This window comes from Sphaerodactylus townsendi, linkage group LG02 (genome assembly GCF_021028975.2).
Source record: "Sphaerodactylus townsendi isolate TG3544 linkage group LG02, MPM_Stown_v2.3, whole genome shotgun sequence".
Classification (NCBI taxonomy): domain Eukaryota; kingdom Metazoa; phylum Chordata; class Lepidosauria; order Squamata; family Sphaerodactylidae; genus Sphaerodactylus; species Sphaerodactylus townsendi.
The window spans coordinates 131,706,100-131,724,292 of NC_059426.1; positions in this window are offsets into that span (position 1 = coordinate 131,706,100).

Sequence of the window (18,193 nt, forward strand, 5' to 3'; positions counted from 1 at the left end):
TATGGCAAAGCTGAAATAATTTTAGGGTAAAACAACCCTCTTTACTCCACTCATGGACATTAGATCAGAACTTTTAAACATTCAATAATGGAGTCTTCTCTTTCATGAAATGAAAGTCTTACTTAATCTGTACCAAAGTTAAGATAGAAGCAAGCAATTTGGACTGTTTCCAGACTTTTGAGTTATTATTTTGGATGCCTCATTCAGCTAACCTTAAAATGGTTGGAATTTGACCTTCCTCTCCCCAAATCTACATTTTACAAACATTTGAACCATAAAAACCTTAAACAAAATAAGTTTTCTGAAATAAGCCCCATTGTTTCACTTCCAAGTAATACCCCAAATTCCTTAGTCAAAGCTGAAACTGAGGTAGCTGCTCAAAAAGTATCAAATTTTAGGAGCAGAATGGAGCAAACGTCTGGTGGAGCAAATTCATAAATATGCATCGTGCAAAGATTTATGGACATAGCAGATTTATACATTGCCTCAGGTATACCAGTCTTTTCAGTCTGAGCTCTTCCCCAAGAAGCCAGTTGCTACTAAAGTATTCTTGTCTTAGAGAGTTAAAGATATTGACTTGGATATAGGCCAGCTTGACCTAACAGTAGTTCACGTTGCAACTTTTTCTCTAGTACGGAAACTTTTGAAACTGGAATTGGCTATAAATGTAATCTGACTGGACTTAGAGAGATCTTGAAACACAAAGAGCCTTGAATTGAAGCTCTGACCCTGTTAAACCTCTTGCAACATGGGCATGAAGGGAAGAGAAGGTCTCCAGTTCCATCTCCAGCATCTCCAGCTCAGAGGAGGAGGTGGTAGGTGATATGAGAGTCATCTTCCTGAGATCCCAGAAATCCCTGAAAGCTACTGCCAGTCTCAGTAGAAAATACTGACCTTAATGGACCTTTCGTCTGATGCTGTATATAAGATAGCTTCATGAGTTCATAGGGCCAGTAGAATTTTGTAAGCCACAGCATAGCTAGATTTGCTACAGTAACACCAGGAATGTTCATATGGTGATGAATATTTTGTGCAGTGCTACAAAAAATTATGAGATCCTGGGTTTATTTAATGGGTTTATTTTAAATTTGATTTTATCTTTGTAATTAGATGCTGTTAATATATTCTGTCTCTCTGTTGCAGGGATCCCCAACCTTGCTGAGCCTGGGGACCCTTTTGACTGCCATGGGGCTTGGGCCGAATCACAAAATACTGGGAGGTTCCAAACCAAAATTCTTCTTATGATGGAGATTACTGTTTCTGAATGGATCCTCTGTGGATACAACTGTGATGCTTCCTGGACTTGTTCTGATAAGGTACAGGAAAGTCAGGATTGGTTCCTTTTTTTGTGAGAGGAACTGATTTTCTGGGAAAGACAGTAAAAAACCATATCTTTATAGACATTGTTACCTGTTTGGGGTTTGAATTCAATGAATTCTGAACTATATTCAAAATGTGCACATTATCACTGTTTGTGATATGATTTCCAGCTAAGGTGCATAACTATTGACACTATTATATTTGGTTGCATGGAGAAATGAGCAAGTGTGTGCTTAGTTTTAACAGCTGTGAACTTTTCTTGGCTGCTAGCAGTGTTGTCACTGGATAGAAAACCCAACATGACAGACATTATAAGGCATTCTAAAGAAAGACAGCTATGTTGCCAGAGAAATCGCCTTAAGATTTCTCTTGCACTTACCTCTCCCCTAGCAATGGACAAAATCCCAAGGGCTATGATTAACCTGACATGCATTGAGTAACACAGCTGGAGAGAGGCTGAAGCTGAATAAGAATAAATATTTCATGCCAAATACATCAGAGAAATGGCCAGCCTGCTCCCAAATCCTACTACTACCTTTTCTAGTAAGCTTTACTGTGGTAAAACTAGGTTGTTTTTCTAGCATTGTGCTAGATGGAAAACTTCAGGATTTTGCCATTAGGAGAAACAGGACCTTTAATATGCCAGGTGATATCCTGAAAACCAATATACATGTAATATAACAGCCACTTTCCTTGTTGAGTCTTTGTGAGATAAAAAATTTGGAACCCATGGCAGATTCATGGAGACAAAGGGATGGATTCTTAGTTTTCATTGAGTTTAAAAAGTAAATAGACTGCAGCCTGGGATACATCATGCTGGCTGGTTGTCTAAATGCCCTTCTCCATTGAAGGACTGTGTTGCAAATCTAAGCAGCAGTATCATACGTGGTAAAGAATGATACAGTTATGAAAAAGTTAAAGTTTGGAGGCAAGACCATTTTTGGAGAGTCACTGATAGAGCCTGATCAGGTTCTGTTGCTTCCTATTCATATGCTAACAAGAAAAACAGGGAGGGGTAAAGGGTCCCCCTCCCCCCCAGCACAATTCTTCTGATCAACTTCAGACACCAAAGACACAGTTATGATTTTCTCTATAGTATTTTAAATCAGTTCATTATTATTGTCTCTATGTTGTAGAGATGGAAGGATAGTGGATTTCCTTACCTAGTTAATTGTTGAAGTGGAGATTTATAGACATTCATACCATGCTAGTTCTCACAAAGGACTGTATTTGTCTAAAAGTATAAACCAGAAGATTTAAAGGACCTTCTCAGTTCTGATATAACCTCATTCAGCAATAACAGCTGGACAGAGAAACAAAACCCTTTTCTTTCAAAGCAAATGAAGCCATGACTTCTGTTTGGTCTACCAATACCTTAGAGGAAATAGGGAGCTATTTTCAAACTTGGTTTCTGTAGATAGGCATGATATGAAATGACTGGAAAACATACCCTGGAGGTTCCCTACTTTGTCAAAATGCATCCTATATGGTTGTTCCGCTGGGCTTGTTTGAGTAGCAAAGCAAAACAATGAAAACAAACTAAACATTAAGAGCAAAAAGAGATTTTCTTAGACATTTAATATTTAAACATTTTCAAAGAACTTACATAGCCCATTAATCAGGCTTTGTAGAACCAGAGACATGAGAGGTGGTGTTCAGTAGTTGATCTTTGTCACTTGCAAATGTCAAATGTACTGGAGTATTTCCTAATCGATGAATAGCAATTAGAATAATAGAAATAGCACAGAATAGGTAATTTGCCTGTTGCCAAAAAAGTGTCAGGGTAGTAGGGGTGCTTACTTTATCACTAATGTTGATCCAGATGAATGTCATATGCATATCCAATGTCTCCCAACCCCATCTGGTGATCTCTGCTGTTAAAGGAAAGTAGCACTGACAATTTGGTCAGAGTTGCAATGGTTACTATCCAGGGACTTGATTCAAACAATAATTTCTGAAGTGTCCAGAACACCCTTAGTTCTGGACTTCTTATCTTGGTTTTGGCACTCTGACATGTTCCCTCATCTTGCAGTTGTTTTCCTCAGATGTCTGTGGAAACATCTATTTTCTTTTCGGGCTTTATGTGCACTTTTGGTTCTTTCCCAATCACTCATCCTGTTGTTCGCCCTTTTGCTCTGATATGGAGTAACTAAGTTGAGGGTTCATTTATGGAACTTCTATATTTACTAATTTATTTCATTTATACCTTGCCTTTCTTCCACAGTAGAGATCAAAATGACTTACATAACTCTCCTCTCCTCCATCTTTTCCACATTTTTTGTGGTAGATTAGGCTAAGAGCGAATGTCTGTTCCAGGGTCACTCAGCAAGCTTACATAGCAGAATGGTGTTTTGAACCTCGGTCTCCAGGATCCTAGTCTGACACTTTAAATACTCTGGTTATGTTATATTGATTATCTACTAATCACACGATTAACAGGAACATAATGATTCCAATATGCCTGGGGGTACATGTTACCACCATTTCATGTGAAGATTTGTCTATACACATACAACTTCAGTATGTATAGTTTAGGGGAGCATGTACTAAAGCTGTACATACATAGAAAATCTGCACCTTGCCCTCTTCACACCAAATGGCAAGTGTATGTGTCCTGGTATATCAGGAGCATCTTGGGAAGCAGACCTGCCTTTCAATGGGCTTCTGATATTCATGGCTGTCTGAAACGGGATTTAGTAATGGTTTTTGCTATCTGATTCTTGATTGAATAAACAAGTCTGGAGCAGTGGTGGGATCCAAAAAATTTAATAACAGGTTCTGATGGTGGTGGGATTCAAACAGTGGCGCCGCTGCACACACGCGCTTCCAGTCCCTATTGGCAGGGAGGTTGCTTTAATAACCCCTTCTTGGCATTCATAAAAAAATTAGTAACCACTTCTAGAGAAGTGGTGAGAACTGGTTGGATCCCACTTCTGGTCTGGGGAGAGAGACATAGAATGGGAACTCTGAATAATCCTGACTAACTTGATCTCATTAGAGTTTGGAGACTAAGCAGTGTTGGCCTTGACAACTACTTGGATGTGAGGTTGCATTTAAACGAAGGTTATGGCAAACTATTTCTGTCAACTATTGCTTTGAAAACTCCATGGTTCTGTGGCCACCATGAAGTGGTTGCAACTTGACAACACACAATTATAATAATAAACTACTGCAAGCTCTCCAGGAGAGAGGTGATTACCCTTTCACCCATGATTGGTAGAAGGGACAATTAATATCAATTAATTACAAGAACACTGGTCTTTCTTTAATCAGTGTATTTCATTTCTACTCTTCATATAATACTTCTGACCAATCACAGCTGCTCATAATCCCCTATGAGAAACAGAAGTACACCCTCTATGTCTGACACCTATACACACTGGTCCACATTAATTAGAAATTATTCTATATCTTAAGTGTAATTCTATGCAGAATTATACCAGTTTAAGCACGTTTATTTTGATGAGTTTATAATAGAATAACTATGTTTAGGATTGCACTATAGGGAACAGCCATTCTAAGGTGACATCATTGCCCTCTGCTTCATTTGCTGTTCACCTATATTCCTCACAGGTAAATAGTTGCTGCTTTCTTACAGAGAAATGTTCAAAGTCATTTTAAAATAGGATGTCTCTATGCCCAAATTCAGTTAAAAATGAGGACACATTTTCATGTGAGATGTGTAAATAGACTCTGCCCCAGAGCAACCTGTATTTGATAATACGTGGGCCACACTACTATAAAAGGGTAACTTTTAGCTTTTTGGTAACATGGTGCATAGTACAGCCTGCCTTAAAGGAAAACAAAGATGCTTAAAAACTGTGCTTTATGCCAGTCCATTAAATTAGTGCTTTTATCACCAATTCATGTCTTGTTCATGATCTGTGAACAGGTTTTCCCCCCTTTAACTATATTATTCCACTCTCACAAGAGTTGCATTCAGAATTATTGACAGCTTTATTATAACAGGGAATTAATAACGTTTTGTGTCCACTCACAAGACCAAGAGTTCCACAACCACTTTTCCCCAGTCCAAATGGAGGGACACAGATGTTCAAATACATATTTGTTCTTGCATATTCCATGATGCATAACATGCACACTACTGGAAGCGGCAGTGGTACTGCTGTACATTTAGTTCTGGTTCTCCAACTGTGGCTGCTCTTGGAATGAGCGAATCTGGCCATAGTCCCATATGCCTCAGTAGTCAGTACAATACAGATAAGGCTGCAGTAAAATATACTGTGTGAGGTAGCCTTTGTGGTGATTTAGGCATCCAACTTGTTCAAAATATGGCAGTAAGCATTATGGCAGTAAGTGATTACATTACATTTCATTATCAGCTGCACTGGTTGCCTCATTGTTCCTAGGCCCAATTCAAAGTGCTCTCGGTGACCATTCAGATCCTAACTGATGAGGACCAGGAGATAGGATCATCCTCTAGTGCTTTGCTCCTCTTTAATAATGGTGGAAGGCCTTGACAGTGTGCTCACAGAGACTTTTTAAAATGGTAGCCCATAGTTTATGAAACTATCTGCCCTAAAGCTTCCTTAGGTCCTCTCACATCTGACCTTCCAGAGATGAATGAAATTTGTTTTATTTCAGAAGGCCTTTGCTGGTTAAATCCATTGATATTTTGGTTTAAGTTGCTATTTACAGATATTTTTTGAAAATATCTTGGTCTTTTAAACCTATTGTATGTGTTCTAAATTGAATTAGTGAATTTTATTGAACTCTGCTCTGATAATTTTAATATTTGTCTTTTATGTATACAATCATTGTGCTGCCTCTTTTATGGATTTTATTCCTCTGATTGTTTTGATGACACTATGATGGACAGCTGCATAATGATGAATTGTCTTGGTCATAGAATGTTGAGTCACAAGAGGTTCAAAAAGAAAAACTTGAGAATTCTAGAAGTGGCTGTTGATATAGAAGCCATTTAAGAAACTTGAAAGTTGATAACTGATGGTGGAAGCTGACAGTTGAGACTGACAGCTGGAGTGACAGGAACATATTTGTTGAGGATCATTATGGATCTTGGGCCCTTTCTGCAAGGGGCCAATACAGCGGCCCAGGAACAGAAAAACACCGGTCCCTGGGGAGCTGTTTGCACAGGCAGCGTTGCTGCAACCCAGCCCCGGGCGGTGTGAAGGTGCCACTTTCCACCTCCCTTCCCGAGGGAGGTTTTTGGAAGGCGCCACTTTCCCATCCCCCCCACTCACCTCATCCTCCAGCGTCAGTCTGGAGGGCTGCTGAGACCGGCCCATGCTGCCCTCCGACCCCTGGAGGTTGGAGGGCAGCATGGGCGGGTCCCTGCAGCCCTCCAGACCGACGCTGGAGGACGTGGTGGGTGGGTGGGAACGCAGAAGAGGCGGCTCTGTACGGAGCTGCCTCTTCTGTGCTGGCCTCTGCAGGGGCCGCTCGCACGCTCCCGTGTGAACAGCCCCCTCCCCTCCACCCGCATAATTTCTGCTGGTGGAGAGGCGCAGCGGAAAGGGCCTTGGTGTAAGAGAGAAGTGATATAGTGTCCTTCCCTAAGGAAAAAAGCTTCTAAATGAAGCAGGTGATCCTTAACCAGTTTTAAGGAAGTAAACTGGGGAAAATTCCTCCTCCAACTTAACTATTTTCAAGAAGACTGTGCTAATTCAACTAGTGACTGTAATTGAACTCTGTCTCACTATATTTTAAAATATCAATACTTGTCTGTTAACTATTTCAGATATATGCTGATTAAATAGAGAGAGAGTTAGTTTATAAATATACTAAATGTCATTATTCCTGTTGTTTTGTTATTAGCCAATCTTATTTTCTGAAACCTCCTTACTAAGCAGACTTTTCCATTTCCCCCAAAAGGGACAAATAAAACAGTTTTTGAGTTTTATTTCAGTAAGTCTCTCTAGTGCCATATATTTTTTACTTTCACAATGCAATCCAAGAGGGCTTTTCAGCAGTGCAGGAAGGAAAAAAATAAAAAACCTCCCCATGTCACGAAAAAGCCCTCCATATGGTTTAATGGACTTACATCACTCAAAAGGACAGTGTAAATCCATATTCTAAATGCCAACATTCTGGGATGCAAAGCTGGGATGGAAACTGACTAACACTTGATCCACCCCTGGCCATGCCTCTGGAATGCCCCCCACCACATCTGGTTGCCATAGAGGGGTGCAGCAGCTGTCTGGTGGCAGATTTGCCCCTACACTGGGGTAAGTGCCCAGGGAGGGCAAATCTGCCGGCACAGCCCTTCACTGCCTCTAAACATCACCCTCCCACCCCCCACCCCTGGATTGGGCCATTATAAAGAAATAGTCGTCTTTGGCAGATCCCCCAACCATCTTAAGTATGGAACAGAAAAAAATGAGACTCTTCATAAATCTCAGGAGCAACAGTGGTGGTCGGTGAGAAAGAAAAATAATTAAAACAGAGGGAGATCTATCATAAACATGTTAGTTTTATGAAGTTTTACTGTTTTTAATTTGTTCATACTGCTGTTACACAATTTAGGAACTGACTGAGAGGTGAATTATAAATGACATTGCACCAGATAATCAAACAAGTACATTTCAATTGGATGGAAAATAAAGAAATTATCTCCAGGAAGATTGTCTTCCCAAGTTAGATCAACAGAAAAAAAAATTAAGAAGAGAGTAAAGAATTCAAACAGGTATGATAACTATAATAAAGAAAATGACTAGGGGGGAGGGGGACACAAGAACAAAATATCCTAAAAACAACCTAAGTAAAATTTCTGTGTACATTATTAAAGTAATCACAACAGGATGAGGAGAAATGCAGAACTTTGATTTGTGACCTTCATCCAAAAGAAAGTGGGATGTGTTAACAGTTGTGCTCATCTGATCTTTTGAATCATCTACTAATTTTTTCCATATTCAACAATTTTCCCTGTGTGTTCCCATATATTAAATTAATTGGGTAATAAAAAAAAGAGAGAGAACTATTCTAGAATGTAGATCCCAAGTATTTAACATGTTTGTATAAGGTTCTACAGCTATGTTAACTAATTTTTAAGAATAAGTGCAATGTATTTCAGGAATGGGGGTCACATACACCTCTGGCACATTCTCAGTTCATGGATTTCCTCTCAGTTACAGGCTTGGGGGGACAATTTTTGGGTAAATCATAAGCAATTAGTAAAATAATAATTGATGGTTGGCAAAGCAGTGTATTTAAGGCTTAATCTGGACTACAGTTTGCATTCCCTTTATTGTTATCTGTCAAATGGTCTTTATTTCATTTGTATACATATGGATGCTTTTAGACATTGCTTAGATTTCATTTGAAACAAATAGCCATTCCTCCCACCCACCCACCCCCTGCGCTCTTTTACATTTGAATTGCAGAATTCCAGCCCCTGGAGGCCTTTGAGCAGCAAACAGATTTAAAAATAAAAAACGGAATTGCTTGCTGAGCTTTTGTTTTTCACCCTAGTTCACAACTGTGGTTTACTTTCAAATCAGTCACAGTGCAGCTGTAGTAATGTCAGCCAACTGCTTCAGTGTTGCTTCACGAGGTCTGCTTTAATGTAATGTGAATTCTCTTCTGACACTGGTGATAACAAGTGGGGGGAGGAGGTAGGAGAAAGGGCACCAGGAATACCCAAGACATATGGTCATGTAACAGTCAAACCAAAGGAAGGCAGCGCTGCCTTAAATCAACATATTGAAGCAAAAATGGCCTGAAGCCTGTACGAAATTCAGCATGTGAATGAAGACAAAAGGAGACAAGGTTTTGTGCCGGGTCCAAGCAAGTTTTTGTGTGAATGAATTAATACTGAAATAACCCGAAATGTCTTCTCACATACCATTGTGCTTTCGTTGCAGAACACTGGAGGCTCTACATTGAGTCATCATCCAAATCTGATTGTCAAGCAGGTTCAGGGACTGGAAGTTGTAAAGCAGGACACAGCAATAGGTTCTTAGCATGTGAACATTCTATCAGTCTGAATATTTCATCTCCAAATTATAACAGAGCAAGGTAGATGTAATGGACAAGCCTAGGACCAAAATTCAAACCCAGAATCACAAATTAATTAGGTGAATAGCTCAGAACCACCCTGCTAGATAACACAGGCTAGCCTAATCTCATGTGATCTCGGAAGCTAAGCAGGATAGATTCTGGTCAGTATTTAAATGGGAGACCACCAAGAAACTCCAGGGTCACCATGCAGAAGCACATAATAGCAAACTACCGGTATCTCTAAAAGTCCATTGGCTTGAAAACTCTACTAGATCACCATAATTTGGCTGCAACTTGACAGCACTTTATACACACAGAGCTCAGAACCATCAGCTAATATTTCTCAGTGGGTACTGTAATTGTTCTGAGATAGTCCTGTTCAAATTCCTCTCGGAGCCTGGAGAAGATCTATCTAATACATTGCCATCTCAATCCTTCCTCCAAGGAGCTCAGGGCAGGGTTCCTGGTTTTCTTTCTCTCAGTTTTTCCTCACCACAGCTCTGTGAGGAAGGTTCAAGACAGGGTGTGGCTGACCTAAGCTGACCCAATGAACTTCATGGCAGAATGGGCTCTGAACCTCGGCCGGCTACACCAGCTATCAAGTGATGGGTGCACAATGACCCCCTCATTAAATTCATTTGGAAGACTTGCAAAACTTTTTGCAAAGGCCGAAGGCTAGCCCAGTTGCTGGGAGAGCCATGACTGGAAATTGCTAGTATTATTTGTAAAAATCTAATAACTTTGTTCAAGGCCCTGAATTTGGATCAGGGTCATGGTGTGGAAGGAAAAAGAGTTTAACTTGAAGTTGCTATTGGAAACTGATACAAAAACCTAGTCACGCATGTTGTGGTTAGCCCAAGAAAGAAAGAAAAATAGAAAAAGGAACAGTTCCTGCCCCTCTTCTGTTTTCCAAGGCCAATTCCAAGGCAGGGGAATCAATTTTTTAATAGCAAAACAATGTAGGAGTGGAAGAGTTAAGCCTCTTCTCTACCTTTGCCACAGCCCTCATTTGAATTGGGTCATACATGGCAGCTATTTGGTTTTTTTGGTGGAGTACTAAGATCAAATTTAGTTGTTCTATGTGGAGGAGGGAGGGGCAATCTCTCACTAAGCTGTGATACTTTGATAGACCTGTCCCCGTCTGGGGAACAAACTACCTGACTGTTCCAGGTCAGTCCAAATGGCTTCTGCTTGTGAGTACGTGTGTATGAATTTGTGCCTGATAGCAAGTATAATTTGCTGAATTTCCATATTCCCAGTGAATTTCTTTATTACATTTGTTTATTGAATGGGTTTATGTATACACACACAATACCTTAGTTAATCTACCCCATTTATTTCAATTTTTGAGAGATATTTAAATTTATTAATTCTAGTAACAACAATAATATTAACATTGGCAATGAAGCAGATATACCATTTGAGCTCCTGTTTCTGAGATTGTGTAGATTACTAACCATAAAAGAAATTGCTTCTCTTTTAATGCATTTTAGCCAGCAAAAGCATGCTTGATTTTCATCCATTTATTTACTTACTTATAGGTTTTGATATGATTTACATAATTTCTGCATATATTTATTGATCTGTACCTTGAGAGATCTGCTATGAGCATTTCATATTCATACATTTAAGCCATTTTTCACTGAATATGTAAAATAAAGATCCACACCCCCCCTTGGCTTGCTCCATGCAACTCCTCAAGTAGGTTTCCAGCAGAAACATAATGACACATTCTCATTCTCATTGCTATGAATATTCACTTAATACCTTCTATTTCAAACAGCATTTCTGCTAGAATTCGCTGGAAGCATGAATAAAATTAAATTTGGAATGTAAGTTCATGGAACCCTTCCCCTTCCTGTATTTTACAGCACCTGATTTCTTACTCTGCCTAAATTACACTTGGGAATTGATTGCAGGTATATAAATTTAAGTTTAGTCTCACCAATGGAAAGAATTCTTTTCCTTGGTGTGCTGAGGTGATGCTCAGTGATAGCATTCTTGTACTAGTCAGTATCAGAAACTTATCATATCTTCCTCATAAGGGTTGGCAAACTCCTTGTGGTCCTTGAAGTTCTCCTCAAATTATGACATCTTATGGTTGCAAGTCCAACTGGTGGGAGAGCAGGGACATGGTGGCAGGCACCATTGTGACCGTAATGATGCTACTTCCAGGGAAATCCAGAAGTGACAGTGGGAACTCTAAGAATGGTTGGAAACTCAATGGTAAAACCATAGAGTTTCAAGCAATTCCTAGAACTACTGCTGTTACTTTCGGTGATGTCATCATGCTCATGAATCTGGTGATTTAAAATTGTTTTTTCCCGTGTTGCCACTTGGAGTGGTGGCAATGGGAGTTCTGTATGAGGCATCCTCTGCCCAGACTGGGGGCTTAAGAAAACCAAAAATAATTCTGCACCAAAAAGACTGTAAATATCTCAAGTACTGTATATTAATAAACATTTATAAAACAAATAACTTTGTGTGTTATTTTAGCAAAACATATACAAGATAATTTCCTCCTTTTTACATACATTCAAACAAAAGAGTCCAATACAAAGCATCATAGCTGTGAAGACAGAACAAATGATATATAGCTAATTCACTTTATAGAGCCTGCATTCCTTTCCCCTGAGGACAGACGCATGGCAGAAAGTAGAGCTATTAAAAGCCAGTCTCTGGAAAGTGGGAGTCATACTGAGTCTGGCCTCAAGAAGTCTTTCAATGAAGTCTTTACTAGTGGTAGACAGCCCAAATTTCAGCCCCAAGTCTAAGCTAAATACCATGACTCCATAAGGAATGTGGCTCTAGAATTTTAAAGATAAATGAGAGGGAGAGAGAGAAAGAGAGAGAGTGTAAAGGATTCAATGGTGTTGATGTTCAGAACAGCCGCCTGGCCTTGACTGAATTCCATAACCCGGGCGATGGGCCAGCATCTGCGGCGGAGACTCTGGTGGAGGCCTTATCTCTCCGAGAGAGATGAGAACTCCGTTCCCATGAGAAACCGGGAGGGGGGATGGGATGGACAGAGTTATAACCTGTGCTTCTGGCGGGAGACTTTATTCCTGCCACGTCGTGTACGTGAGCTTTCTAGGATGTCTGAATAAACGGTCTTTTACACCAAAAAAGCCTTTTATTTGTGCTTCTTGGGATTTCCTCACATTGTGGCAGGAAACCTAGTTCATCTATCTTCCCAGTGTAGCGGACCTCTGGTGTCTCGGCATGGAGAGGTTGAATATTCCTGAACCTGTGGAAGGTGCGGTAGCCCCCAAAGAGGGCTCCGAGCTTTCCCTTCTGGATTTGGAGGAACCAGCGGGAGAACGGGTCTCGCTGGTAACTCTTTCCCGTCCTCGTATCAACACGAGTCTTCCCTTACTCCGTTGGGACGAGGGACGAGGAAACGATCAAGTGGACTTGCATGAGTCGTTTGGGGCGCTGTCTATGGATCGGGCGCCTGTGGATCGGATACCTACCCGTTTCCGTGTGGATTACAAACCTCAGATGCAACCTGTCATGGAGGAGATGGGCCTGACCACTTTTCATGCGGCAACCCAGGAGTCCATTGAACGATTCCTGGACTCGTATTTTGATGATGCTCCCAAGAATCCACCGTGGCATAGCACTGGGGCCCGTCCTAAGACCACCGTTGAAACCGGGACTATATCGGGATTGGGAGGGTATCCGTACCAGCTTCCGATCGGACCCCCAGATCCCAGATCAGCAGCTGCACCTGAGGCACCCCGTGGAGCCGCCGGTGGACACGAGGTGCTGCATTCCGATGAGGAGGAATCCGAAGAAAGCCTGCCTTCCCATCCGGACCTATTTCCCCTCCCGTCAAAAGAGAGCTGGGATGAGGAAGTGGGCCGACTGTGAGATGCCCAGGAAGCATGGGCCCGTGAAACGCCAGCTATGGGAAGAGGAACGGAGCAGCTGCTGCAAGAGCGTGAAAACCTGCAAAAGGACTGGGAACAGCAGCGCAAAGAAATCCAACTCGAATTGGACCGTGCCAAGACGCGCTTAAACGGCAATATATGCAGAATCTATCGGTCCATGATAAGGTCCTGGAACACTCCAAACTGGACTTAGAGCGTCAACGCTGAAAGCTGCTAAGGCCATGCGGCGCGAAAGTGAACTAACTGCAGCTATTCAACGCAGACGAACTGGCCAAACTGGAACGAGAGAAAGCAGCTTTGCATGCGCACCAAGATGCCTTTGACTCGCTAAGGAAAGAGACTTAGCCGCCTTTGAAAAGGAGCTGAAGAAGCAGCAGGACAAGATGCCCCAAGCTGGAGTCTCGGCCGCTACTGGTACAGACAACGTCAGAGGGGCCGCGCTTCTGGGTCCTGCTACCGCGATTCGCCACCTTCCAAAGACCTGCTCCCACCAGAGCACCAGCGGCGCTGGCGTCGGTGCCCCCACCTCCACCGATTCCGGCTCTCCCTGCGCCGCCGCCTCAACCTGCGCTAGAACCGCCGCACCAGCGGGTGCCGAGGGCCGTGGAGAGAGTGATATTACAGACCTCCAATACCTGCCCGTTTCTATGGGACCGCTTCCAAACTCCCCTACTTCATCCTGCAACTCGATGCCCACATGGAGGACTATGACGATTTGTACCGGTCTGAACGCGAAAAAATACGGGACATCGATTCCGTCTTGGATGGAGCGGCAGCCGACTGGTTTGTGACTCTTTTTGACCTGCAAAGGGAGGATACTCGCGACGGTGCCTGCGTTCCTCCAAGCCTTAAGGGCTCGCTTCCAAGATCCGGGTGCTGAAAATGAAGCCATCCGCACCATCAAAACTATTCAGCAAGGCAACCGCTCGTTTGCGAATTTGCCCGTGAATTTCGTGCGGCGGCTGCTCGACTCTCCTGAGTGGCCTGAGCGCATGAAATGTGAATACTTCTCGGATGCCGTCGACGGCAAACTGCGAGAAACGGTGTTCCTTATTCGGATCCCCACGACTATTGCTGAATGGATCAATTAGGATCTCAAGTGGCGTCTCGTTTGGATTACGCCGCCAGGGGTCGCCCATGCGCCCAAAACCCGCCAAGCTTCGACCACCGCTGCGACTCGCTAGCCAAGCCCAGCAGCCTCTACGGAAACCACCTCCGAGCGCAGTCGCCGTTTGGGATTGTGTCTTTACTGCGGAGGACCGGGTCATCTAGCTGCCAACTGCCCGAAAACAGAAGCCAACCGCTCCGGCCGCGCGCACCCCATCTGCCAAGCCACCACGTAGAATCCGGGCCGCCTCCAACGGGCTCGTCTAAAGGCGGTTACCGGCGACCCAGAAGAGGGGAAGCAGCGGTTTGCCTCTCTTCAGCCCCCATGGATATGGGTTTCGACTCCAGATCACGGTGAGTGAAGGCAGCGCTCCCATTACGATTCAAGCGATTCTGGCCAACCCCGCTAAGCACACTTTCGCATTATAGCCTCAGCCCTTGTAGATTCTGGGTGCTCCCATTTGCTTAATCACGGTCCCAAGTGGCGGAGGAACTTGGACTAGACCGAAGTCCCCTAGCTAAGCTTCCATACCGTTCACCCAAATGGACGGCAGCCCTCTCGGGGCCGAAGGACCGGCCCAGTTCAAAACGCAACCGGTTCTCCTCCGCTGCGCTGACCATTGGGAGAAAATTAGTTTTATTCTGGCTCCAGTGGCCAAACACTCCATAGTCCTGGGCATGCCATGGTTGTTGTTGCATGAGCCGAAATTCATTTGGAAAGAACGGATCTTAGAATTTACTGACCCTCCCTGTGGAGAACACATGAATTGGGGGAAAAACTCACCTCCTAATGACATACACCCCCTGGCTTCGTCAGCGGTGCACGCTCCAGTTGCTCCCGAATCTACCGGCATTCCACCGGCTTACCAAGATTTAGCCAGAGTATTTCAGGAGCAAGAATGCGATCAATTGCCACCCCATTGAGACACTGACTGCATATTCTTATTACAGCCAGGGGCTCAACTACTAAGGGTAGAATCTACCGCATGAGTCCCAATGAGGAGAAGGAACTTACGTGCCTTCAGACAAGAACCTTGCTCGTGGGTTCATACGACGAGCTACCAAACACACACATGCTGCTCCTGTATTATTTGTTTAAAAAAAGGACGGGTCTTTAAGGCTCTGCACGGATTACCGAGGACTCAATGCGGTTTCCCTGTCCAATAAATACCCTTTGCCTTTAATCAAGGACCTTTTAGATGCATTGGGCAAGGGACGTATTTTTACTAAGTTGGACTTAAGAGAAGCTTACTACAGAGTCAGGATTGCGGAAGGCTATGAACATTTGACTGCGTTTAACACAAAATTTGGACAGTATGAATACTAATAATGCCATTCGGGTTAAGTGGGGCCCCGAGCTTTTATGGCCCTCATCAACGAAGTTCTACATGATTTATTATACAAGGGAGTAGTAGTGTACTTAGATGATGTTTTAATTTATTCACAAACCATGGAGGAGCATGAAGCCTTGGTTCGGGAAGTATTAAAACGCTTGCTCAACAACTCCCTCTTTGCAAAACTTTCTAAATGTTGTTTTCACCAATCCTCCATCGACTATTTGGGCTACCGGATCTCTTCCGAGGGGCTAAAAATGGATCCTGCTAAGATTGAAGCAGTCCTCCAATGGCCTGCCCCTACCAATCGGAAGGAACTCCAGTCTTTCCTAGGGTTTGCTAATTTCTATCGTGACTTTATACCCCAATTCGCTGAACTGACTCTCCCACTCACAGACCTTTTACGCACTAAAGGTAAAGACCCACAGGCTGCCAAGCCCGGGGCCCCCCTTTCTTGGTCTAAAGAATGTCAGACAGCCTTTCAACATTTAAAATCAGCTTTTACTACCGAACCTATCCTAAAACACCCTGACCCAGATCTTCCTTTTGTGGTTCACGTGGATGCCTCGGACAAAGCGCTTGGTGCAGCCCTGTTGCAGAGAAATAAAGATGATAGGCTTGTTCCGTGTGCTTATTTATCAAAAAAATTCTCCGGTGCTGAGCTCAACTGGACTGTAGGAGATAAAGAGACTGCGGCCATCAAAGTAGCGCTCTCCACTTGGCGCCACTGGCTGGAGGGGGCTAAACACCCCTTTCAAGTTTGGTCGGATCACAAGAACTTGTACGCCCTTTCCACCCTCAAGATGTCCATAAAACAACTCCGTTGGGCCGATTTCTTTTCTCGCTTCTCTTTCACTGTCCATTTTTTCCCCGGAAAAACCAATAAACTGGCTGATGCGCTCTCGCGCCTGCCCGGGGGGTGGAGCTGCCTTACGGGATATCCCGCGACTGTTCTCTCCCCTCCCAATTGGGGCTGGCTGTCACTCTATCTCAGACGCCCACTCCTCCTTCTCCACCCATTCCCAGCCTGGTTCTCCTTTCCTACGAACTCGAGGAGGCGGGGCCGCGCGAGCCACCAGCGGAGGAAGGTGACTCCCAGTTACGCCTGGAGAATGGTGTTTGGAGGCGGGGATTGTTGGTACGTGCCTCTCCCCCTCCGTAAGCAGGTGTCTCGAGGGCCTGTCATGATGCCCGCCCGGCTGGACATTTTGGCTTCCTTAAGACTCTGCATTTGGCCCGGCCACAATTTTGGTGGCGCGCGATGCTGAAAGACATTGAGACATATATCAAAGGTTGCTCTGTTTGTGCGGAAGCCAAATCCGCTCCGGGAAAACCCGATGGTCTGTTGAAGCTCTCCCGGTGGCCTCCCGCCTCTGGGAAGTCATCTCCATGGATTTTATTACGGATTTGCCAGAAAGTCAAGGCAACACGGTCTTGTGGGTGGTGGTGGACTTATTTTCCAGCAAGCCCATTTCATCCCATGTGCTTCCATCCCTCCGCCATTCCTAAGTTAGCTGCCTGTTCATTCAGCATATTTATCGCCTACACTCCTCACCAAAGGTGGTCTCCCAATCGCTGGCCCCAATTCATTTCAAAGTTCTGGAAAGCTTTCCTGGGCTTGTTAAAGCCTGCAAATTGCCGCCTACCACGTTCAAAGTGACGGTGAGTCGGAGAGAACGAACAGAACCCTGGAACAGTATTTACGTTGTTACACCAACTATCACCAAGACAACTGGTGCGAGTTAATTCCGTTTGCAGAATACGCCTACAATAATGCGGTTCATAGCAGTACAAAAAAACCCCCCTTCGAAATTGTGTCTGGTCGGTCCTTCCCTCCGTTGCCGCAACTACCTGCAGAAGCGTTGAATCCTCCAGAGTTCCAACAGTGGATTTCATCTCTGGCCGAGGGGTGGAAAACGGTCCAGACCGCCTTACAGCAGGCTAAAGATTCCCAAAAACTTCAAGCGGATAAGCACAGCTCAGATTTCCCTTTACGTGTGGGCGCCTGGGTATATTTGTCTACCAAGAATCTCAGAGACGTACATAAAGTTTCAAAACTGGGCAAAAGATTCGTGGGACCTTTTAAGATTACTAAAGTGATTAATGATGCCACTGCCCGATTAGACTTGCCTAATTCTCTAAGTAATATCCATCCTGTCTTTCATTCCAGTTTACTCAAGGAGGCTCCCGTTTCCAATGTCTGGCACGACCACTGAGAGAGACCCCCGCCGACTATAATTGATGGCCACAAGCATTACGAAATTGACGCCATCCTGGACTCTCGTTTTAATCGCAAACGCTTGCAATATTTAGTCTCTTGGGTGGGATATTCCTCTGGGTATAATCAATGGGTCTATTCAGAAAATATTGACGCCCCTTCCCTCATTTCTGCTTTCCACCGCACCTTTCTGCACAAACCTGGGGGGGGGGGAGAAGTTTTTCTTAAGGGAGGCAGAGTGTAAAGGATTCAATGGTGTTGATGTTCAGAACAGCCGCCTGGCCTTGACTGAATTCCATAACCCGGGCGATGGGCCAGCATCTGCGGCGGAGACTCTGGTG